The sequence below is a fragment of the Hemitrygon akajei genome, chromosome 11 (assembly GCF_048418815.1).
Source record: "Hemitrygon akajei chromosome 11, sHemAka1.3, whole genome shotgun sequence".
NCBI classification, from domain to species: domain Eukaryota; kingdom Metazoa; phylum Chordata; class Chondrichthyes; order Myliobatiformes; family Dasyatidae; genus Hemitrygon; species Hemitrygon akajei.
Window position 1 is genome coordinate 80,147,147 of NC_133134.1, and position 23,938 is coordinate 80,171,084.

A 23,938-nucleotide genomic window follows, 5' to 3' on the forward strand; every position below is an offset into this window, starting at 1 on the left:
GTTCAGGTACGGTCCCGACCCACAGTCGCCATGTTCAGCTACGGTCCTGTCCCATATTCTCTGTGTTCAGGTATGGTCCTGTCCCACAGTCTCCATGTTCAGGTACGTTCCTGTCCCAGAGTCTCTGTGTTCAAGTCCTGATCCACAGTCTCTGTGTTCAGGTACGGTCCCACAGTCTCCGTGTTCAGATACGGTCCTGTCCCACAGTCTCTGTGTTCAGGTCCTCTCCCACAGTCTCCGTGTTCAGCTACGGTCCTGTCACATAGTCTCTGTGTTCAGGTCCTGTCCCACAGACTCGGTGGTCAGGTACGGTCCCAGATTCTCCGTGTTCAGGTACAGTCCTGTCCCACATTCTCTGTGTTCAGGTCCTGTCCCACAGACTCGGTGTTCAGCTACGGTCCCAGATTCTCCGTGTTCAGGTACAGTCCTGTCACATAGTCTCTGTGTTCAGGTCCTGTCCCACAGACTCGGTGGTCAGGTACGGTCCCAGATTCTCCGTGTTCAGGTACAGTCCTGTCCCACAGTCTCCGTGTTCAGGTCCTGTCCCACAGACTCGGTGTTCAGGTACGGTCACAGATTCTCCGTGTTCAGGTACAGTCCTGTCCCACAGTCTCTGTGTTCAGGTCCTGTCCCACAGACTCGGTGTTCAGGTACGGTCCTGTCCCACAGTCTCTGTGTCCAGATATGGTCCTATCCCACAGTCTCTGTGTTCAGGTACAGTCCTGTCCCACAGTCTCTGTGTTCAGGTATGGTCCTGTCCCAAAGTCTACGTGTTCAGGTCCTCTCCCACAGTCTCCGTGTTCAGGTCCGCTCCCACAGACTCCATGTTCAGGTACGGTCCCGACCCACAGTCGCCGTGTTCAGCTACGGTCCTGTCCCATAGTCTCTGTGTTCAGGTCCAGTCCCACAGTCTCCGTGTTCAGGTACGTTCCTGTCCCAGAGTCTCTGTGTTCAAGTCCTGATCCATAGTCTCTGTGTTCAGGTACGGTCCCACAGTCTCTGTGTTAAGGTACGGACCTGTCCCACAGTCTCCGTGTTCAGGTACGGTCCCACAGTCTCCGTGTTCAGGTACGGTCCTGTCACATAGTCTCTGTGTTCAGGTCCTCTCCCACAGACTCCGTGTTCAGCTACGGTCCTGTCCCATAGTCTCTGTGTTCAGGTCCCGTCCCACAGTGTCCGTGTTCAGGTACGGACCAGTCCCACAGTCTCCGTGTTCAGGTACGGTCCCACAGTCTCCGTGTTCAGGTCCTGATCCACCGACTCTGTGTTCAGATACGGTCCTGTCCCACTGTCTCCGTGTTCAGGTATGGTCCCAGATTCTCCGTGTTCAGGTACAGTCCTGTCACATAGTCTCTGTGTTCAGGTCCTCTCCCACAGACTCCGTGTTCAGCTACGGTCCTGTCCCATAGTCTCTGTGTTCAGGTCCCGTCCCACAGTGTCCGTGTTCAGGTACGGTCCTGTCCCACAGTCTCCGTGTTCAGGTACGGCCCTGTCTCACAGTCCCTGTGTTCAGGTCCTGATCCACCGACTCTGTGTTCAGATACGGTCCTGTCCCACAGTCTCCGTGTTCAGGTACGGTCCCAGATTCTCCCTGTTCAGGTACAGTCTTGTCCCACAGACTCTGTGTTCAGTTCCTGTCCCACAGTCTCTGTGTTCAGATACGGTCCTATCCCACAGTCTCTGTGTTCAGGTATGGTCCTGTCCCACAGTCTCCGTGTTCAGGTGCAGTCCTGTCACGCAGTCTCTGTGTTCAGGTATGGTCCAGCAGTGTCCGTGTTCAGGTACGGACCTGTCTCACAGTCTCTGTGTTTAGGTCCTGTGCCACAGTCTCTGTGTTCAGGTCCTGATCCACCGTCTCTGTGCTCAGATACGGACCTGTCCCACAGTCTCCGTGTTCAGGTCCTGTCCCACAGTCTCTGTGTTCAGGTATGGTCCTGTCCCAAAGTCTACGTGTTCAGGTCCTCTTCCACAGTCTCCGTGTTCAGGTCCGCTCCCACAGTCTCCATGTTCAGGTACGGTCCCGACCCACAGTCGCCGTGTTCAGCTACGGTCCTGTCCCATATTCTCTGTGTTCAGGTACGGTCCTGTCCCACAGTCTCCATGTTCAGGTACGTTCCTGTCCCAGAGTCTCTGTGTTCAAGTCCTGATCCACAGTCTCTGTGTTCAGGTACGGTCCCACAGTCTCCGTGTTCAGATACGGTCCTGTCCCACAGTCTCTGTGTTCAGGTCCTCTCCCACAGTCTCCGTGTTCAGCTACGGTCCTGTCACATAGTCTCTGTGTTCAGGTCCTGTCCCACAGACTCGGTGCTCAGGTACGGTCCCAGATTCTCCGTGTTCAGGTACAGTCCTGTCCCACATTCTCTGTGTTCAGGTCCTGTCCCACAGACTCGGTGTTCAGCTACGGTCCCAGATTCTCCATGTTCAGGTACAGTCCTGTCCCACAGTCTCTGTGTTCAGGTCCTGTCCCACAGACTCGGTGTTCAGGTACGGTCCTGTCCCACAGACTCGGTGTTCAGGTACGTGCTTGTCCCACAGTCTCCGTGTTCAGGTCCAGTCGCACAGAATCGGTGTTCAGGTACGGTCCTGTCCCACAGTCTCTGTGTTCAGATATGGTCCTGTCCCACAGTCTCCGTGTTCAGGTACGGTCCCAGATTCTCCCTGTTCAGGTACAGTCTTGTCCCACAGACTCTGTGTTCAGTTCCTGTCCCACAGTCTCTGTGTTCAGATACGGTCCTATCCCACAGTCTCTGTGTTCAGGTATGGTCCTGTCCCACAGTCTCCGTGTTCAGGTGCAGTCCTGTCACGCAGTCTCTGTGTTCAGGTATGGTCCAGCAGTGTCCGTGTTCAGGTACGGACCTGTCTCACAGTCTCTGTGTTTAGGTCCTGTGCCACAGTCTCTGTGTTCAGGTCCTGATCCACCGTCTCTGTGCTCAGATACGGACCTGACCCACAGTCGCCGTGTTCTGCTACGGTCCTGTCCCATATTCTCTGTGTTCAGGTACGGTCCTGTCCCACAGTCTCTGTGTTCAGGTCCTGTCCCACAGACTCGGTGTTCAGCTACGGTCCCAGATTCTCCGTGTTCAGGTACAGTCCTGTCCCACAGTCTCTGTGTTCAGGTCCTGTCCCACAGACTCGGTGTTCAGGTACGGTCCTGTCCCACAGACTCGGTGTTCAGGTACGTGCTTGTCCCGCAGTCTCCGTGTTCAGGTCCAGTCGCACAGACTCGGTGTTCAGGTACGGTCCTGTCCCACAGTCTCTGTGTTCAGATATGGTCCTGTCCCACAGACTCCGTGTTAACGTACGGTCCCAGATTCTTTGTGTTCAGGTACAGTCTTGTCCCACAGACTCTGTGTTCAGTTCCTGTCCCACAGTCTCTTTGTTCAGATACGGTCCTATCCCACAGTCTCTGTGTTCAGGTATGGTCCTGTCACGCAGTCTCTGTGTTCAGGTCCCGACCCTCAGTCTCTGTGTTCAGGTATGGTCCAGCAGTCTCTGTGTTCAGGTATGGTCCTGTCCCACAGTCTCTGTGTTCAGGTCCTGTGCCACAGCCTCTGTGTTCAGGTACGGTCCTGTCTCACAGTCTCTGTGTTCAGATACGGTCCTGTCCCACAGTCTCCGTGTTCAGGTCCCATCCCACAGTCTCTGTGTTCAGGTACAGTCCCACAGTCTCTGTGTTCAGGTCCCGTCCCACAGTCTCTGTGTTCAGGTCCCGACCCACAGTCTCCGTGTTCAGGTCCCGTCCCACAGTCTCCGTGTTCAGCTCCCGACCCACAGTCTCCGTGTTCAGGTCCTGTCCCACAGCCTCTGTGTTCAGGTACGGTCCCACAGCCTCTGTGTTCAGGTCCCGACCCACAGTCTCTGTGTTCAGGTACAGTCCCACAGTCTCTGTGTTCAGGTCCCGTCCCACAGTCTCTGTGTTCAGGTCCTGCCCCACAGTCTCCGTGTTCAGGTCCCGTCCCACAGTCTCTGTGTTCAGGTCCCGCCCCACAGTCTCTGTGTTCAGGTACAGTCCCACAGTCTCCGTGTTCAGGTCCCGCCCCACAGTCTCCGTGTTCAGGTCCCGTCCCACAGTCTCCGTGTTCAGGTCCCGACCCACAGTCTCCGTGTTCAGGTCCCGTCCCACAGTCTCCGTGTTCAGGTCCCGCCCCACAGTCTCCGTGTTCAGGTATGGTTCTGTCCCAAAGTCTACGTGTTCAGGTCCTGCCCCACAGTCTCTGTGTTCAGGTCCCGACCCACAGTCTCCGTGTTCAGGTCCTGTCCCACAGTCTCCGTGTTCAGGTCCCGACCCACAGTCTCCGTGTTCAGGTCCTGTCCCACAGTCTCTGTGTTCAGGTCCTGTCCCACAGTCTCCGTGTTCAGGTACGGTCCCAGAATCTCCGTGTTCAGGTACAGTCCTGTCCCACAGTCTCCGTGTTCAGGTCCTGTCCCACAGACTCGGTGTTCAGGTACGGTCCCAGATTCTCCGTGTTCAGGTACAGTCCTGTCCCACAGTCTCCGTGTTCAGGTCCTGTCCCACAGACTCGGTGTTCAGGTACGGTCACAGATTCTCCGTGTTCAGGTACAGTCCTGTCCCACAGTCTCTGTGTTCAGGTCCTGTCCCACAGACTCGGTGTTCAGGTACGGTCCTGTCCCACAGTCTCTGTGTCCAGATATAGTCCTATCCCACAGTCTCTGTGTTCAGGTACAGTCCTGTCCCACAGTCTCTGTGTTCAGGTATGGTCCTGTCCCAAAGTCTACGTGTTCAGGTCCTCTCCCACAGTCTCCGTGTTCAGGTCCGCTCCCACAGACTCCATGTTCAGGTACGGTCCCGACCCACAGTCGCCGTGTTCAGCTACGGTCCTGTCCCATAGTCTCTGTGTTCAGGTCCTGTCCCACAGTCTCCGTGTTCAGGTACGTTCCTGTCCCAGAGTCTCTGTGTTCAAGTCCTGATCCACAGTCTCTGTGTTCAGGTATGGTCCCACAGTCTCTGTGTTCAGGTACGGACCTGTCCCACAGTCTCCGTGTTCAGGTACGGTCCCACAGTCTCCGTGTTCAGGTACGGTCCTGTCACATAGTCTCTGTGTTCAGGTCCTCTCCCACAGACTCCGTGTTCAGCTACGGTCCTGTCCCATAGTCTCTGTGTTCAGGTCCCGTCCCACAGTGTCCGTGTTCAGGTACGGACCAGTCCCACAGTCTCCGTGTTCAGGTACGGTCCCACAGTCTCCGTGTTCAGGTCCTGATCCACCGACTCTGTGTTCAGATACGGTCCTGTCCCACTGTCTCCGTGTTCAGGTATGGTCCCAGATTCTCCGTGTTCAGGTACAGTCCTGTCACATAGTCTCTGTGTTCAGGTCCTCTCCCACAGACTCCGTGTTCAGCTACGGTCCTGTCCCATAGTCTCTGTGTTCAGGTCCCGTCCCACAGTGTCCGTGTTCAGGTACGGTCCTGTCCCACAGTCTCCGTGTTCAGGTACGGCCCTGTCTCACAGTCCCTGTGTTCAGGTCCTGATCCACCGACTCTGTGTTCAGATACGGTCCTGTCCCACAGTCTCCGTGTTCAGGTACGGTCCCAGATTCTCCCTGTTCAGGTACAGTCTTGTCCCACAGACTCTGTGTTCAGTTCCTGTCCCACAGTCTCTGTGTTCAGATACGGTCCTATCCCACAGTCTCTGTGTTCAGGTATGGTCCTGTCCCACAGTCTCCATGTTCAGGTGCAGTCCTGTCACGCAGTCTCTGTGTTCAGGTATGGTCCAGCAGTGTCCGTGTTCAGGTACGGACCTGTCTCACAGTCTCTGTGTTTAGGTCCTGTGCCACAGTCTCTGTGTTCAGGTCCTGATCCACCGTCTCTGTGCTCAGATACGGACCTGTCCCACAGTCTCCGTGTTCAGGTCCTGTCCCACAGTCTCTGTGTTCAGGTATGGTCCTGTCCCAAAGTCTACGTGTTCAGGTCCTCTTCCACAGTCTCCGTGTTCAGGTCTGCTCCCACAGTCTCCATATTCAGGTACGGTCCCGACCCACAGTCGCCGTGTTCAGCTACGGTCCTGTCCCATATTCTCTGTGTTCAGGTACGGTCCTGTCCCACAGTCTCCATGTTCAGGTACGTTCCTGTCCCAGAGTCTCTGTGTTCAAGTCCTGATCCACAGTCTCTGTGTTCAGGTACGGTCCCACAGTCTCCGTGTTCAGATACGGTCCTGTCCCACAGTCTCTGTGTTCAGGTCCTCTCCCACAGTCTCCGTGTTCAGCTACGGTCCTGTCACATAGTCTCTGTGTTCAGGTCCTGTCCCACAGACTCGGTGCTCAGGTACGGTCCCAGATTCTCCGTGTTCAGGTACAGTCCTGTCCCACATTCTCTGTGTTCAGGTCCTGTCCCACAGACTCGGTGTTCAGCTACGGTCCCAGATTCTCCGTGTTCAGGTACAGTCCTGTCCCACAGTCTCTGTGTTCAGGTCCTGTCCCACAGACTCGGTGTTCAGGTACGGTCCTGTCCCACAGACTCGGTGTTCAGGTACGTGCTTGTCCCACAGTCTCCGTGTTCAGGTCCAGTCGCACAGAATCGGTGTTCAGGTACGGTCCTGTCCCACAGTCTCTGTGTTCAGATATGGTCCTGTCCCACAGTCTCCGTGTTCAGGTACGGTCCCAGATTCTCCCTGTTCAGGTACAGTCTTGTCCCACAGACTCTGTGTTCAGTTCCTGTCCCACAGTCTCTGTGTTCAGATACGGTCCTATCCCACAGTCTCTGTGTTCAGGTATGGTCCTGTCCCACAGTCTCCGTGTTCAGGTGCAGTCCTGTCACGCAGTCTCTGTGTTCAGGTATGGTCCAGCAGTGTCCGTGTTCAGGTACGGACCTGTCTCACAGTCTCTGTGTTTAGGTCCTGTGCCACAGTCTCTGTGTTCAGGTCCTGATCCACCGTCTCTGTGCTCAGATACGGACCTGTCCCACAGTCTCCGTGTTCAGGTCCTGTCCCACAGTCTCTGTGTTCAGGTATGGTCCTGTCCCAAAGTCTACGTGTTCAGGTCCTCTTCCACAGTCTCCGTGTTCAGGTCCGCTCCCACAGTCTCCATGTTCAGGTACGGTCCCGACCCACAGTCGCCGTGTTCAGCTACGGTCCTGTCCCATATTCTCTGTGTTCAGGTACGGTCCTGTCCCACAGTCTCCATGTTCAGGTACGTTCCTGTCCCAGAGTCTCTGTGTTCAAGTCCTGATCCACAGTCTCTGTGTTCAGGTACGGTCCCACAGTCTCCGTGTTCAGATACGGTCCTGTCCCACAGTCTCTGTGTTCAGGTCCTCTCCCACAGTCTCCGTGTTCAGCTACGGTCCTGTCACATAGTCTCTGTGTTCAGGTCCTGTCCCACAGACTCGGTGGTCAGGTACGGTCCCAGATTCTCCGTGTTCAGGTACAGTCCTGTCCCACATTCTCTGTGTTCAGGTCCTGTCCCACAGACTCGGTGTTCAGCTACGGTCCCAGATTCTCCGTGTTCAGGTACAGTCCTGTCCCACAGTCTCTGTGTTCAGGTCCTGTCCCACAGACTCGGTGTTCAGGTACGGCCCTGTCCCACAGACTCGGTGTTCAGGTACGTGCTTGTCCCGCAGTCTCCGTGTTCAGGTCCAGTCGCACAGACTCGGTGTTCAGGTATGGTCCTATCCCACAGTCTCTGTGTTCAGATATGGTCCTGTCCCACAGACTCCGTGTTAACGTACGGTCCCAGATTCTTTGTGTTCAGGTACAGTCTTGTCCCACAGACTCTGTGTTCAGTTCCTGTCCCACAGTCTCTTTGTTCAGATACGGTCCTATCCCACAGTCTCTGTGTTCAGGTATGGTCCTGTCACGCAGTCTCTGTGTTCAGGTCCCGACCCTCAGTCTCTGTGTTCAGGTATGGTCCAGCAGTCTCTGTGTTCAGGTATGGTCCTGTCCCACAGTCTCTGTGTTCAGGTCCTGTGCCACAGCCTCTGTGTTCAGGTACGGTCCTGTCTCACAGTCTCTGTGTTCAGATACGGTCCTGTCCCACAGTCTCTGTGTTCAGGTCCTGTCCCACAGTCTCCGTGTTCAGGTATGGTTCTGTCCCAAAGTCTACGTATTCAGGTCCTCTCCCACAGTCTCCGTGTTCAGGTCCGCTCCCACAGACTCCATGTTCAGGTACGGTCCTGTCCCATAGTCTCTGTGTTCAGGTCCTGTCCCACAGTCTCCGTGTTCAGGTACGTTCCTATCCCAGAGTCTCTGTGTTCAAGTCCTGATCCACAGTCTCTGTGTTCAGGTACGGTCCTGTCCCACAGTCTCCGTGTTCAGCTACCGTCGCAGATTCTCCGTGTTCAGGTACGTTCCTGTCCCAGAGTCTCTGTGTTCAAGTCCTGATCCACAGTCTCCGTGTTCAGGTACGGTCCCAGATTCTCCGTGTTCAGCACAGTCCTGTCCCACAGTCTCCGTGTTCAGGTCCTGTCCCACAGACTCGGTGTTCAGGTACGGTCCCAGATTCTCCGTGTTCAGGTACAGTCCTGTCCCACAGTCTCTGTGTTCAGGTCCTGACCCACAGACTCGGTGTTCAGGTACGGTCCCAGATTCTCTGTGTTCAGGTACAGTCCTGTCCCACAGTCTCTGTGTTCAGTTCCTGTCCCACAGTCTCTGTGTTCAGGTACAGTCCTGTCCCACAGTCTCTGTGTTCAGGTATGGTCCTATCCCACAGCCTCCGTGTTCAGGTACGGTCCCACAGTCTCCGTGTTCAGGTGCAGTCCTGTCACGCAGTCTCTGTGTTCAAGTCCTGATCCACAGTCTCTGTGTTCAGGTACGGTCCCACAGTCTCCGTGTTCAGATACGGTCCTGTCCCACAGTCTCTGTGTTCAGGTCCTCTCCCACAGTCTCCGTGTTCAGCTACGGTCCTGTCACATAGTCTCTGTGTTCAGGTCCTGTCCCACAGACTCGGTGGTCAGGTACGGTCCCAGATTCTCCGTGTTCAGGTACAGTCCTGTCCCACATTCTCTGTGTTCAGGTCCTGTCCCACAGACTCGGTGTTCAGCTACGGTCCCAGATTCTCCGTGTTCAGGTACAGTCCTGTCCCACAGTCTCTGTGTTCAGGTCCTGTCCCACAGACTCGGTTTTCAGGTACGGTCCTGTCCCACAGACTCGGTGTTCAGGTACGTGCTTGTCCCGCAGTCTCCGTGTTCAGGTCCAGTCGCACAGACTCGGTGTTCAGGTACGGTCCTGTCCCACAGTCTCTGTGTTCAGATATGGTCCTGTCCCACAGACTCCGTGTTAACGTACGGTCCCAGATTCTTTGTGTTCAGGTACAGTCTTGTCCCACAGACTCTGTGTTCAGTTCCTGTCCCACAGTCTCTTTGTTCAGATACGGTCCTATCCCACAGTCTCTGTGTTCAGGTATGGTCCTGTCACGCAGTCTCTGTGTTCAGGTCCCGACCTTCAGTCTCTGTGTTCAGGTATGGTCCTGTCCCACAGTCTCTGTGTTCAGGTCCTGTGCCACAGCCTCTGTGTTCAGGTACGGTCCTGTCTCACAGTCTCTGTGTTCAGATACGGTCCTGTCCCACAGTCTCTGTGTTCAGGTCCTGTCCCACAGTCTCCGTGTTCAGGTATGGTTCTGTCCCAAAGTCTACGTATTCAGGTCCTCTCCCACAGTCTCCGTGTTCAGGTCCGCTCCCACAGACTCCATGTTCAGGTACGGTCCTGTCCCATAGTCTCTGTGTTCAGGTCCTGTCCCACAGTCTCCGTGTTCAGGTACGGTCCCAGAATCTCCGTGTTCAGGTACAGTCCTGTCCCACAGTCTCCGTGTTCAGGTCCTGTCCCACAGACTCGGTGTTCAGGTACGGTCCCAGATTCTCCATGTTCAGGTACAGTCCTGTCCCACAGTCTCCGTGTTCAGGTCCTGTCCCACAGACTCGGTGTTCAGGTACGGTCCTGTCCCACAGTCTCTGTGTCCAGATATGGTCCTATCCCACAGTCTCTGTGTTCAGGTACAGTCCTGTCCCACAGTCGCCGTGTTCAGCTACGGTCCTGTCCCATATTCTCTGTGTTCAGGTACGGTCCTGTCCCACAGTCTCCATGTTCAGGTACGTTCCTGTCCCAGAGTCTCTGTGTTCAAGTCCTGATCCACAGTCTCTGTGTTCAGGTACGGTCCCACAATCTCCGTGTTCAGATACGGTCCTGTCCCACAGTCTCTGTGTTCAGGTCCTCTCCCACAGTCTCCGTGTTCAGCTATGGTCCTGTCACATAGTCTCTGTGTTCAGGTCCTGTCCCACAGACTCGGTGCTCAGGTACGGTCCCAGATTCTCCGTGTTCAGGTACAGTCCTGTCCCACATTCTCTGTGTTCAGGTCCTGTCCCACAGACTCGGTGTTCAGCTACGGTCCCAGATTCTCCGTGTTCAGGTACAGTCCTGTCCCACAGTCTCTGTGTTCAGGTCCTGTCCCACAGACTCGGTGTTCAGGTACGGTCCTGTCCCACAGACTCGGTGTTCAGGTACGTGCTTGTCGCACAGTCTCCGTGTTCAGGTCCAGTCGCACAGAATCGGTGTTCAGGTACAGTCCTGTCCCACAGTCTCTGTGTTCAGATATGGTCCTGTCCCACAGTCTCCGTGTTCAGGTACGGTCCCAGATTCTCCCTGTTCAGGTACAGTCTTGTCCCACAGACTCTGTGTTCAGTTCCTGTCCCACAGTCTCTGTGTTCAGATACGGTCCTATCCCACAGTCTCTGTGTTCAGGTATGGTCCTGTCCCACAGTCTCCGTGTTCAGGTGCAGTCCTGTCACGCAGTCTCTGTGTTCAGGTATGGTCCAGCAGTGTCCGTGTTCAGGTACGGACCTGTCTCACAGTCTCTGTGTTTAGGTCCTGTGCCACAGTCTCTGTGTTCAGGTCCTGATCCACCGTCTCTGTGCTCAGATACGGACCTGTCCCACAGTCTCCGTGTTCAGGTCCTGTCCCACAGTCTCTGTGTTCAGGTATGGTCCTGTCCCAAAGTCTACGTGTTCAGGTCCTCTTCCACAGTCTCCGTGTTCAGGTCCGCTCCCACAGTCTCCATGTTCAGGTACGGTCCCGACCCACAGTCGCCGTGTTCAGCTACGGTCCTGTCCCATATTCTCTGTGTTCAGGTACGGTCCTGTCCCACAGTCTCCATGTTCAGGTACGTTCCTGTCCCAGAGTCTCTGTGTTCAAGTCCTGATCCACAGTCTCTGTGTTCAGGTACGGTCCCACAGTCTCCGTGTTCAGATACGGTCCTGTCCCACAGTCTCTGTGTTCAGGTCCTCTCCCACAGTCTCCGTGTTCAGCTACGGTCCTGTCACATAGTCTCTGTGTTCAGGTCCTGTCCCACAGACTCGGTGGTCAGGTACGGTCCCAGATTCTCCGTGTTCAGGTACAGTCCTGTCCCACATTCTCTGTGTTCAGGTCCTGTCCCACAGACTCGGTGTTCAGCTACGGTCCCAGATTCTCCGTGTTCAGGTACAGTCCTGTCCCACAGTCTCTGTGTTCAGGTCCTGTCCCACAGACTCGGTGTTCAGGTACGGTCCTGTCCCACAGACTCGGTGTTCAGGTACGTGCTTGTCCCGCAGTCTCCGTGTTCAGGTCCAGTCGCACAGACTCGGTGTTCAGGTACGGTCCTGTCCCACAGTCTCTGTGTTCAGATATGGTCCTGTCCCACAGACTCCGTGTTAATGTACGGTCCCAGATTCTTTGTGTTCAGGTACAGTCTTGTCCCACAGACTCTGTGTTCAGTTCCTGTCCCACAGTCTCTTTGTTCAGATACGGTCCTATCCCACAGTCTCTGTGTTCAGGTATGGTCCTGTCACGCAGTCTCTGTGTTCAGGTCCCGACCCTCAGTCTCTGTGTTCAGGTATGGTCCAGCAGTCTCTGTGTTCAGGTATGGTCCTGTCCCACAGTCTCTGTGTTCAGGTCCTGTGCCACAGCCTCTGTGTTCAGGTACGGTCCTGTCTCACAGTCTCTGTGTTCAGATACGGTCCTGTCCCACAGTCTCCGTGTTCAGGTCCCGTCCCACAGTCTCCGTGTTCAGGTACAGTCCCACAGTCTCCGTGTTCAGGTCCCGTCCCACAGTCTCCGTGTTCAGGTCCCGACCCACAGTCTCCGTGTTTAGGTCCCGTCCCACAGTCTCCGTGTTCAGGTCCCGACCCACAGTCTCCGTGTTCAGGTCCCGTCCCACAGTCTCCGTGTTCAGGTCCCGACCCACAGTCTCTGTGTTCAGGTCCTGTCCCACAGACTCGGTTTTCAGGTACGGTCCTGTCCCACAGACTCGGTGTTCAGGTACGTGCTTGTCCCGCAGTCTCCGTGTTCAGGTCCCGACCCACAGTCTCCGTGTTCAGGTCCCGTCCCACAGTCTCCGTGTTCAGGTCCCGACCCACAGTCTCCGTGTTCAGGTCCCGTCCCACAGTCTCCGTGTTCAGGTCCCGACCCACAGTCTCCGTGTTCAGGTCCCGTCCCACAGCGTCCGTGTTCAGGTCCCGTCCCACAGCCTCTGTGTTCAGGTACGGTCCCACAGTCTCCGTGTTCAGCTACCGTCGCAGATTCTCCGTGTTCAGGTACGTTCCTGTCCCAGAGTCTCTGTGTTCATGTCCTGATCCACAGTCTCCGTGTTCAGGTACGGTCCCAGATTCTCCGTGTTCAGCACAGTCCTGTCCCACAGTCTCCGTGTTCAGGTCCTGTCCCACAGACTCGGTGTTCAGGTACGGTCCCAGATTCTCCGTGTTCAGGTACAGTCCTGTCCCACAGTCTCTGTGTTCAGGTCCTGACCCACAGACTCGGTGTTCAGGTACGGTCCCAGATTCTCCGTGTTCAGGTACAGTCCTGTCCCACAGTCTCTGTGTTCAGTTCCTGTCCCACAGTCTCTGTGTTCAGGTACAGTCCTGTCCCACAGTCTCTGTGTTCAGGTATGGTCCTATCCCACAGCCTCCGTGTTCAGGTACGGTCCCACAGTCTCCGTGTTCAGGTGCAGTCCTGTCACGCAGTCTCTGTGTTCAAGTCCTGATCCACAGTCTCTGTGTTCAGGTACGGTCCCACAGTCTCCGTGTTCAGATACGGTCCTGTCCCACAGTCTCTGTGTTCAGGTCCTCTCCCACAGTCTCCGTGTTCAGCTACGGTCCTGTCACATAGTCTCTGTGTTCAGGTCCTGTCCCACAGACTCGGTGGTCAGGTACGGTCCCAGATTCTCCGTGTTCAGGTACAGTCCTGTCCCACATTCTCTGTGTTCAGGTCCTGTCCCACAGACTCGGTGTTCAGCTACGGTCCCAGATTCTCCGTGTTCAGGTACAGTCCTGTCCCACAGTCTCTGTGTTCAGGTCCTGTCCCACAGACTCGGTTTTCAGGTACGGTCCTGTCCCACAGACTCGGTGTTCAGGTACGTGCTTGTCCCGCAGTCTCCGTGTTCAGGTCCAGTCGCACAGACTCGGTGTTCAGGTACGGTCCTGTCCCACAGTCTCTGTGTTCAGATATGGTCCTGTCCCACAGACTCCGTGTTAACGTACGGTCCCAGATTCTTTGTGTTCAGGTACAGTCTTGTCCCACAGACTCTGTGTTCAGTTCCTGTCCCACAGTCTCTTTGTTCAGATACGGTCCTATCCCACAGTCTCTGTGTTCAGGTATGGTCCTGTCACGCAGTCTCTGTGTTCAGGTCCCGACCCTCAGTCTCTGTGTTCAGGTATGGTCCTGTCCCACAGTCTCTGTGTTCAGGTCCTGTGCCACAGCCTCTGTGTTCAGGTACGGTCCTGTCTCACAGTCTCTGTGTTCAGATACGGTCCTGTCCCACAGTCTCTGTGTTCAGGTCCTGTCCCACAGTCTCCGTGTTCAGGTATGGTTCTGTCCCAAAGTCTACGTATTCAGGTCCTCTCCCACAGTCTCCGTGTTCAGGTCCGCTCCCACAGACTCCATGTTCAGGTACGGTCCTGTCCCATAGTCTCTGTGTTCAGGTCCTGTCCCACAGTCTCCGTGTTCAGGTACGGTCCCAGAATCTCCGTGTTCAGGTACAGTCCTGTCCCACAGTCTCCGTGTTCAGGTCCTGTCCCACAGACTCGGTGTTCAGGTACGGTCCCAGATTCTCCATGTTCAGGTACAGTCCTGTCCCACAGTCTCCGTGTTCAGGTCCTGTCCCACAGACTCGGTGTTCAGGTACGGTCCTGTCCCACAGTCTCTGTGTCCAGATATGGTCCTATCCCACAGTCTCTGTGTTCAGGTACAGTCCTGTCCCACAGTCGCCGTGTTCAGCTACGGTCCTGTCCCATATTCTCTGTGTTCAGGTACGGTCCTGTCCCACAGTCTCCATGTTCAGGTACGTTCCTGTCCCAGAGTCTCTGTGTTCAAGTCCTGATCCACAGTCTCTGTGTTCAGGTACGGTCCCACAATCTCCGTGTTCAGATACGGTCCTGTCCCACAGTCTCTGTGTTCAGGTCCTCTCCCAGAGTCTCCGTGTTCAGCTATGGTCCTGTCACATAGTCTCTGTGTTCAGGTCCTGTCCCACAGACTCGGTGCTCAGGTACGGTCCCAGATTCTCCGTGTTCAGGTACAGTCCTGTCCCACATTCTCTGTGTTCAGGTCCTGTCCCACAGACTCGGTGTTCAGCTACGGTCCCAGATTCTCCGTGTTCAGGTACAGTCCTGTCCCACAGTCTCTGTGTTCAGGTCCTGTCCCACAGACTCGGTGTTCAGGTACGGTCCTGTCCCACAGACTCGGTGTTCAGGTACGTGCTTGTCCCACAGTCTCCGTGTTCAGGTCCAGTCGCACAGAATCGGTGTTCAGGTACAGTCCTGTCCCACAGTCTCTGTGTTCAGATATGGTCCTGTCCCACAGTCTCCGTGTTCAGGTACGGTCCCAGATTCTCCCTGTTCAGGTACAGTCTTGTCCCACAGACTCTGTGTTCAGTTCCTGTCCCACAGTCTCTGTGTTCAGATACGGTCCTATCCCACAGTCTCTGTGTTCAGGTATGGTCCTGTCCCACAGTCTCCGTGTTCAGGTGCAGTCCTGTCACGCAGTCTCTGTGTTCAGGTATGGTCCAGCAGTGTCCGTGTTCAGGTACGGACCTGTCTCACAGTCTCTGTGTTTAGGTCCTGTGCCACAGTCTCTGTGTTCAGGTCCTGATCCACCGTCTCTGTGCTCAGATACGGACCTGTCCCACAGTCTCCGTGTTCAGGTCCTGTCCCACAGTCTCTGTGTTCAGGTATGGTCCTGTCCCAAAGTCTACGTGTTCAGGTCCTCTTCCACAGTCTCCGTGTTCAGGTCCGCTCCCACAGTCTCCATGTTCAGGTACGGTCCCGACCCACAGTCGCCGTGTTCAGCTACGGTCCTGTCCCATATTCTCTGTGTTCAGGTACGGTCCTGTCCCACAGTCTCCATGTTCAGGTACGTTCCTGTCCCAGAGTCTCTGTGTTCAAGTCCTGATCCACAGTCTCTGTGTTCAGGTACGGTCCCACAGTCTCCGTGTTCAGATACGGTCCTGTCCCACAGTCTCTGTGTTCAGGTCCTCTCCCACAGTCTCCGTGTTCAGCTACGGTCCTGTCACATAGTCTCTGTGTTCAGGTCCTGTCCCACAGACTCGGTGGTCAGGTACGGTCCCAGATTCTCCGTGTTCAGGTACAGTCCTGTCCCACATTCTCTGTGTTCAGGTCCTGTCCCACAGACTCGGTGTTCAGCTACGGTCCCAGATTCTCCGTGTTCAGGTACAGTCCTGTCCCACAGTCTCTGTGTTCAGGTCCTGTCCCACAGACTCGGTGTTCAGGTACGGTCCTGTCCCACAGACTCGGTGTTCAGGTACGTGCTTGTCCCGCAGTCTCCGTGTTCAGGTCCAGTCGCACAGACTCGGTGTTCAGGTACGGTCCTGTCCCACAGTCTCTGTGTTCAGATATGGTCCTGTCCCACAGACTCCGTGTTAATGTACGGTCCCAGATTCTTTGTGTTCAGGTACAGTCTTGTCCCACAGACTCTGTGTTCAGTTCCTGTCCCACAGTCTCTTTGTTCAGATACGGTCCTATCCCACAGTCTCTGTGTTCAGGTATGGTCCTGTCACGCAGTCTCTGTGTTCAGGTCCCGACCCTCAGTCTCTGTGTTCAGGTATGGTCCAGCAGTCTCTGTGTTCAGGTATGGTCCTGTCCCACAGTCTCTGTGTTCAGGTCCTGTGCCACAGCCTCTGTGTTCAGGTACGGTCCTGTCTCACAGTCTCTGTGTTCAGATACGGTCCTGTCCCACAGTCTCCGTGTTCAGGTCCCGTCCCACAGTCTCCGTGTTCAGGTACAGTCCCACAGTCTCCGTGTTCAGGTACAGTCCCACAGTCTCCGTGTTCAGGTCCCGTCCCACAGTCTCCGTGTTCAGGTCCCGACCCACAGTCTCCGTGTTCAGGTCCCGTCCCACAGTCTCCGTGTTCAGGTCCCGACCCACAGTCTCCGTGTTCAGGTCCCGTCCCACAGCGTCCGTGTTCAGGTCCCGTCCCACAGCCTCTGTGTTCAGGTACGGTCCCACAGTCTCCGTGTTCAGCTACCGTCGCAGATTCTCCGTGTTCAGGTACGTTCCTGTCCCAGAGTCTCTGTGTTCATGTCCTGATCCACAGTCTCCGTGTTCAGGTACGGTCCCAGATTCTCCGTGTTCAGCACAGTCCTGTCCCACAGTCTCCGTGTTCAGGTCCTGTCCCACAGACTCGGTGTTCAGGTACGGTCCCAGATTCTCCGTGTTCAGGTACAGTCCTGTCCCACAGTCTCTGTGTTCAGGTCCTGACCCACAGACTCGGTGTTCAGGTACGGTCCCAGATTCTCCGTGTTCAGGTACAGTCCTGTCCCACAGTCTCTGTGTTCAGTTCCTGTCCCACAGTCTCTGTGTTCAGGTACAGTCCTGTCCCACAGTCTCTGTGTTCAGGTATGGTCCTATCCCACAGCCTCCGTGTTCAGGTACGGTCCCGTCCCACAGTCTCCGTGTTCAGGTCCCGACCCACAGTCTCCGTGTTCAGGTCCCGTCCCACAGTCTCCGTGTTCAGGTCCCGACCCACAGTCTCCGTGTTCAGGTCCCGTCCCACAGTCTCCGTGTTCAGGTCCCGACCCACAGTCTCCGTGTTCAGGTCCCGTCCCACAGCGTCCGTGTTCAGGTCCCGTCCCACAGCCTCTGTGTTCAGGTACGGTCCCACAGTCTCCGTGTTCAGCTACCGTCGCAGATTCTCCGTGTTCAGGTACGTTCCTGTCCCAGAGTCTCTGTGTTCATGTCCTGATCCACAGTCTCCGTGTTCAGGTACGGTCCCAGATTCTCCGTGTTCAGCACAGTCCTGTCCCACAGTCTCCGTGTTCAGGTCCTGTCCCACAGACTCGGTGTTCAGGTACGGTCCCAGATTCTCCGTGTTCAGGTACAGTCCTGTCCCACAGTCTCTGTGTTCAGGTCCTGACCCACAGACTCGGTGTTCAGGTACGGTCCCAGATTCTCCGTGTTCAGGTACAGTCCTGTCCCACAGTCTCTGTGTTCAGTTCCTGTCCCACAGTCTCTGTGTTCAGGTACAGTCCTGTCCCACAGTCTCTGTGTTCAGGTATGGTCCTATCCCACAGCCTCCGTGTTCAGGTACGGTCCCACAGTCTCCGTGTTCAGGTGCAGTCCTGTCACGCAGTCTCTGTGTTCAAGTCCTGATCCACAGTCTCTGTGTTCAGGTACGGTCCCACAGTCTCCGTGTTCAGATACGGTCCTGTCCCACAGTCTCTGTGTTCAGGTCCTCTCCCACAGTCTCCGTGTTCAGCTACGGTCCTGTCACATAGTCTCTGTGTTCAGGTCCTGTCCCACAGACTCGGTGGTCAGGTACGGTCCCAGATTCTCCGTGTTCAGGTACAGTCCTGTCCCACATTCTCTGTGTTCAGGTCCTGTCCCACAGACTCGGTGTTCAGCTACGGTCCCAGATTCTCCGTGTTCAGGTACAGTCCTGTCCCACAGTCTCTGTGTTCAGGTCCTGTCCCACAGACTCGGTTTTCAGGTACGGTCCTGTCCCACAGACTCGGTGTTCAGGTACGTGCTTGTCCCGCAGTCTCCGTGTTCAGGTCCAGTCGCACAGACTCGGTGTTCAGGTACGGTCCTGTCCCACAGTCTCTGTGTTCAGATATGGTCCTGTCCCACAGACTCCGTGTTAACGTACGGTCCCAGATTCTTTGTGTTCAGGTACAGTCTTGTCCCACAGACTCTGTGTTCAGTTCCTGTCCCACAGTCTCTTTGTTCAGATACGGTCCTATCCCACAGTCTCTGTGTTCAGGTATGGTCCTGTCACGCAGTCTCTGTGTTCAGGTCCCGACCCTCAGTCTCTGTGTTCAGGTATGGTCCTGTCCCACAGTCTCTGTGTTCAGGTCCTGTGCCACAGCCTCTGTGTTCAGGTACGGTCCTGTCTCACAGTCTCTGTGTTCAGATACGGTCCTGTCCCACAGTCTCTGTGTTCAGGTCCTGTCCCACAGTCTCCGTGTTCAGGTATGGTTCTGTCCCAAAGTCTACGTATTCAGGTCCTCTCCCACAGTCTCCGTGTTCAGGTCCGCTCCCACAGACTCCATGTTCAGGTACGGTCCTGTCCCATAGTCTCTGTGTTCAGGTCCTGTCCCACAGTCTCCGTGTTCAGGTACGGTCCCAGAATCTCCGTGTTCAGGTACAGTCCTGTCCCACAGTCTCCGTGTTCAGGTCCTGTCCCACAGACTCGGTGTTCAGGTACGGTCCCAGATTCTCCATGTTCAGGTACAGTCCTGTCCCACAGTCTCCGTGTTCAGGTCCTGTCCCACAGACTCGGTGTTCAGGTACGGTCCTGTCCCACAGTCTCTGTGTCCAGATATGGTCCTATCCCACAGTCTCTGTGTTCAGGTACAGTCCTGTCCCACAGTCGCCGTGTTCAGCTACGGTCCTGTCCCATATTCTCTGTGTTCAGGTACGGTCCTGTCCCACAGTCTCCATGTTCAGGTACGTTCCTGTCCCAGAGTCTCTGTGTTCAAGTCCTGATCCACAGTCTCTGTGTTCAGGTACGGTCCCACAATCTCCGTGTTCAGATACGGTCCTGTCCCAAAGTCTCTGTGTTCAGGTCCTCTCCCACAGTCTCCGTGTTCAGCTATGGTCCTGTCACATAGTCTCTGTGTTCAGGTCCTGTCCCACAGACTCGGTGCTCAGGTACGGACCCAGATTCTCCGTGTTCAGGTACAGTCCTGTCCCACATTCTCTGTGTTCAGGTCCTGTCCCACAGACTCGGTGTTCAGCTACGGTCCCAGATTCTCCGTGTTCAGGTACAGTCCTGTCCCACAGTCTCTGTGTTCAGGTCCTGTCCCACAGACTCGGTGTTCAGGTACGGTCCTGTCCCACAGACTCGGTGTTCAGGTACGTGCTTGTCCCACAGTCTCCGTGTTCAGGTCCAGTCGCACAGAATCGGTGTTCAGGTACAGTCCTGTCCCACAGTCTCTGTGTTCAGATATGGTCCTGTCCCACAGTCTCCGTGTTCAGGTACGGTCCCAGATTCTCCCTGTTCAGGTACAGTCTTGTCCCACAGACTCTGTGTTCAGTTCCTGTCCCACAGTCTCTGTGTTCAGATACGGTCCTATCCCACAGTCTCTGTGTTCAGGTATGGTCCTGTCCCACAGTCTCCGTGTTCAGGTGCAGTCCTGTCACGCAGTCTCTGTGTTCAGGTATGGTCCAGCAGTGTCCGTGTTCAGGTACGGACCTGTCTCACAGTCTCTGTGTTTAGGTCCTGTGCCACAGTCTCTGTGTTCAGGTCCTGATCCACCGTCTCTGTGCTCAGATACGGACCTGTCCCACAGTCTCCGTGTTCAGGTCCTGTCCCACAGTCTCTGTGTTCAGGTATGGTCCTGTCCCAAAGTCTACGTGTTCAGGTCCTCTTCCACAGTCTCCGTGTTCAGGTCCGCTCCCACAGTCTCCATGTTCAGGTACGGTCCCGACCCACAGTCGCCGTGTTCAGCTACGGTCCTGTCCCATATTCTCTGTGTTCAGGTACGGTCCTGTCCCACAGTCTCCATGTTCAGGTACGTTCCTGTCCCAGAGTCTCTGTGTTCAAGTCCTGATCCACAGTCTCTGTGTTCAGGTACGGTCCCACAGTCTCCGTGTTCAGATACGGTCCTGTCCCACAGTCTCTGTGTTCAGGTCCTCTCCCACAGTCTCCGTGTTCAGCTACGGTCCTGTCACATAGTCTCTGTGTTCAGGTCCTGTCCCACAGACTCGGTGGTCAGGTACGGTCCCAGATTCTCCGTGTTCAGGTACAGTCCTGTCCCACATTCTCTGTGTTCAGGTCCTGTCCCACAGACTCGGTGTTCAGCTACGGTCCCAGATTCTCCGTGTTCAGGTACAGTCCTGTCCCACAGTCTCTGTGTTCAGGTCCTGTCCCACAGACTCGGTGTTCAGGTACGGTCCTGTCCCACAGACTCGGTGTTCAGGTACGTGCTTGTCCCGCAGTCTCCGTGTTCAGGTCCAGTCGCACAGACTCGGTGTTCAGGTACGGTCCTGTCCCACAGTCTCTGTGTTCAGATATGGTCCTGTCCCACAGACTCCGTGTTAATGTACGGTCCCAGATTCTTTGTGTTCAGGTACAGTCTTGTCCCACAGACTCTGTGTTCAGTTCCTGTCCCACAGTCTCTTTGTTCAGATACGGTCCTATCCCACAGTCTCTGTGTTCAGGTATGGTCCTGTCACGCAGTCTCTGTGTTCAGGTCCCGACCCTCAGTCTCTGTGTTCAGGTATGGTCCAGCAGTCTCTGTGTTCAGGTATGGTCCTGTCCCACAGTCTCTGTGTTCAGGTCCTGTGCCACAGCCTCTGTGTTCAGGTACGGTCCTGTCTCACAGTCTCTGTGTTCAGATACGGTCCTGTCCCACAGTCTCCGTGTTCAGGTCCCGTCCCACAGTCTCCGTGTTCAGGTACAGTCCCACAGTCTCCGTGTTCAGGTACAGTCCCACAGTCTCCGTGTTCAGGTCCCGTCCCACAGTCTCCGTGTTCAGGTCCCGACCCACAGTCTCCGTGTTCAGGTCCCGTCCCACAGTCTCCGTGTTCAGGTCCCGACCCACAGTCTCCGTGTTCAGGTCCCGTCCCACAGTCTCCGTGTTCAGGTCCCGACCCACAGTCTCCGTGTTCAGGTCCCGTCCCACAGCGTCCGTGTTCAGGTCCCGTCCCACAGCCTCTGTGTTCAGGTACGGTCCCACAGTCTCCGTGTTCAGCTACCGTCGCAGATTCTCCGTGTTCAGGTACGTTCCTGTCCCAGAGTCTCTGTGTTCATGTCCTGATCCACAGTCTCCGTGTTCAGGTACGGTCCCAGATTCTCCGTGTTCAGCACAGTCCTGTCCCACAGTCTCCGTGTTCAGGTCCTGTCCCACAGACTCGGTGTTCAGGTACGGTCCCAGATTCTCCGTGTTCAGGTACAGTCCTGTCCCACAGTCTCTGTGTTCAGGTCCTGACCCACAGACTCGGTGTTCAGGTACGGTCCCAGATTCTCCGTGTTCAGGTACAGTCCTGTCCCACAGTCTCTGTGTTCAGTTCCTGTCCCACAGTCTCTGTGTTCAGGTACAGTCCTGTCCCACAGTCTCTGTGTTCAGGTATGGTCCTATCCCACAGCCTCCGTGTTCAGGTACGGTCCCGTCCCACAGTCTCCGTGTTCAGGTCCCGACCCACAGTCTCCGTGTTCAGGTCCCGTCCCACAGTCTCCGTGTTCAGGTCCCGACCCACAGTCTCCGTGTTCAGGTCCCGTCCCACAGTCTCCGTGTTCAGGTCCCGACCCACAGTCTCCGTGTTCAGGTCCCGTCCCACAGCGTCCGTGTTCAGGTCCCGTCCCACAGCCTCTGTGTTCAGGTACGGTCCCACAGTCTCCGTGTTCAGCTACCGTCGCAGATTCTCCGTGTTCAGGTACGTTCCTGTCCCAGAGTCTCTGTGTTCATGTCCTGATCCACAGTCTCCGTGTTCAGGTACGGTCCCAGATTCTCCGTGTTCAGCACAGTCCTGTCCCACAGTCTCCGTGTTCAGGTCCTGTCCCACAGACTCGGTGTTCAGGTACGGTCCCAGATTCTCCGTGTTCAGGTACAGTCCTGTCCCACAGTCTCTGTGTTCAGGTCCTGACCCACAGACTCGGTGTTCAGGTACGGTCCCAGATTCTCCGTGTTCAGGTACAGTCCTGTCCCACAGTCTCTGTGTTCAGTTCCTGTCCCACAGTCTCTGTGTTCAGGTACAGTCCTGTCCCACAGTCTCTGTGTTCAGGTATGGTCCTATCCCACAGCCTCCGTGTTCAGGTACGGTCCCACAGTCTCCGTGTTCAGGTGCAGTCCTGTCACGCAGTCTCTGTGTTCAAGTCCTGATCCACAGTCTCTGTGTTCAGGTACGGTCCCACAGTCTCCGTGTTCAGATACGGTCCTGTCCCACAGTCTCTGTGTTCAGGTCCTCTCCCACAGTCTCCGTGTTCAGCTACGGTCCTGTCACATAGTCTCTGTGTTCAGGTCCTGTCCCACAGACTCGGTGGTCAGGTACGGTCCCAGATTCTCCGTGTTCAGGTACAGTCCTGTCCCACATTCTCTGTGTTCAGGTCCTGTCCCACAGACTCGGTGTTCAGCTACGGTCCCAGATTCTCCGTGTTCAGGTACAGTCCTGTCCCACAGTCTCTGTGTTCAGGTCCTGTCCCACAGACTCGGTGTTCAGGTACGGTCCTGTCCCACAGACTCGGTGTTCAGGTACGTGCTTGTCCCGCAGTCTCCGTGTTCAGGTCCAGTCGCACAGACTCGGTGTTCAGGTACGGTCCTGTCCCACAGTCTCTGTGTTCAGATATGGTCCTGTCCCACAGACTCCGTGTTAATGTACGGTCCCAGATTCTTTGTGTTCAGGTACAGTCTTGTCCCACAGACTCTGTGTTCAGTTCCTGTCCCACAGTCTCTTTGTTCAGATACGGTCCTATCCCACAGTCTCTGTGTTCAGGTATGGTCCTGTCACGCAGTCTCTGTGTTCAGGTCCCGACCCTCAGTCTCTGTGTTCAGGTATGGTCCAGCAGTCTCTGTGTTCAGGTATGGTCCTGTCCCACAGTCTCTGTGTTCAGGTCCTGTGCCACAGCCTCTGTGTTCAGGTACGGTCCTGTCTCACAGTCTCTGTGTTCAGATACGGTCCTGTCCCACAGTCTCCGTGTTCAGGTCCCGTCCCACAGTCTCCGTGTTCAGGTACAGTCCCACAGTCTCCGTGTTCAGGTACAGTCCCACAGTCTCCGTGTTCAGGTCCCGTCCCACAGTCTCCGTGTTCAGGTCCCGACCCACAGTCTCCGTGTTCAGGTCCCGTCCCACAGTCTCCGTGTTCAGGTCCCGACCCACAGTCTCCGTGTTCAGGTCCCGTCCCACAGCGTCCGTGTTCAGGTCCCGTCCCACAGCCTCTGTGTTCAGGTACGGTCCCACAGTCTCCGTGTTCAGCTACCGTCGCAGATTCTCCGTGTTCAGGTACGTTCCTGTCCCAGAGTCTCTGTGTTCATGTCCTGATCCACAGTCTCCGTGTTCAGGTACGGTCCCAGATTCTCCGTGTTCAGCACAGTCCTGTCCCACAGTCTCCGTGTTCAGGTCCTGTCCCACAGACTCGGTGTTCAGGTACGGTCCCAGATTCTCCGTGTTCAGGTACAGTCCTGTCCCACAGTCTCTGTGTTCAGGTCCTGACCCACAGACTCGGTGTTCAGGTACGGTCCCAGATTCTCCGTGTTCAGGTACAGTCCTGTCCCACAGTCTCTGTGTTCAGTTCCTGTCCCACAGTCTCTGTGTTCAGGTACAGTCCTGTCCCACAGTCTCTGTGTTCAGGTATGGTCCTATCCCACAGCCTCCGTGTTCAGGTACGGTCCCGTCCCACAGTCTCCGTGTTCAGGTCCCGACCCACAGTCTCCGTGTTCAGGTCCCGTCCCACAGTCTCCGTGTTCAGGTCCCGACCCACAGTCTCCGTGTTCAGGTCCCGTCCCACAGTCTCCGTGTTCAGGTCCCGACCCACAGTCTCCGTGTTCAGGTCCCGTCCCACAGCGTCCGTGTTCAGGTC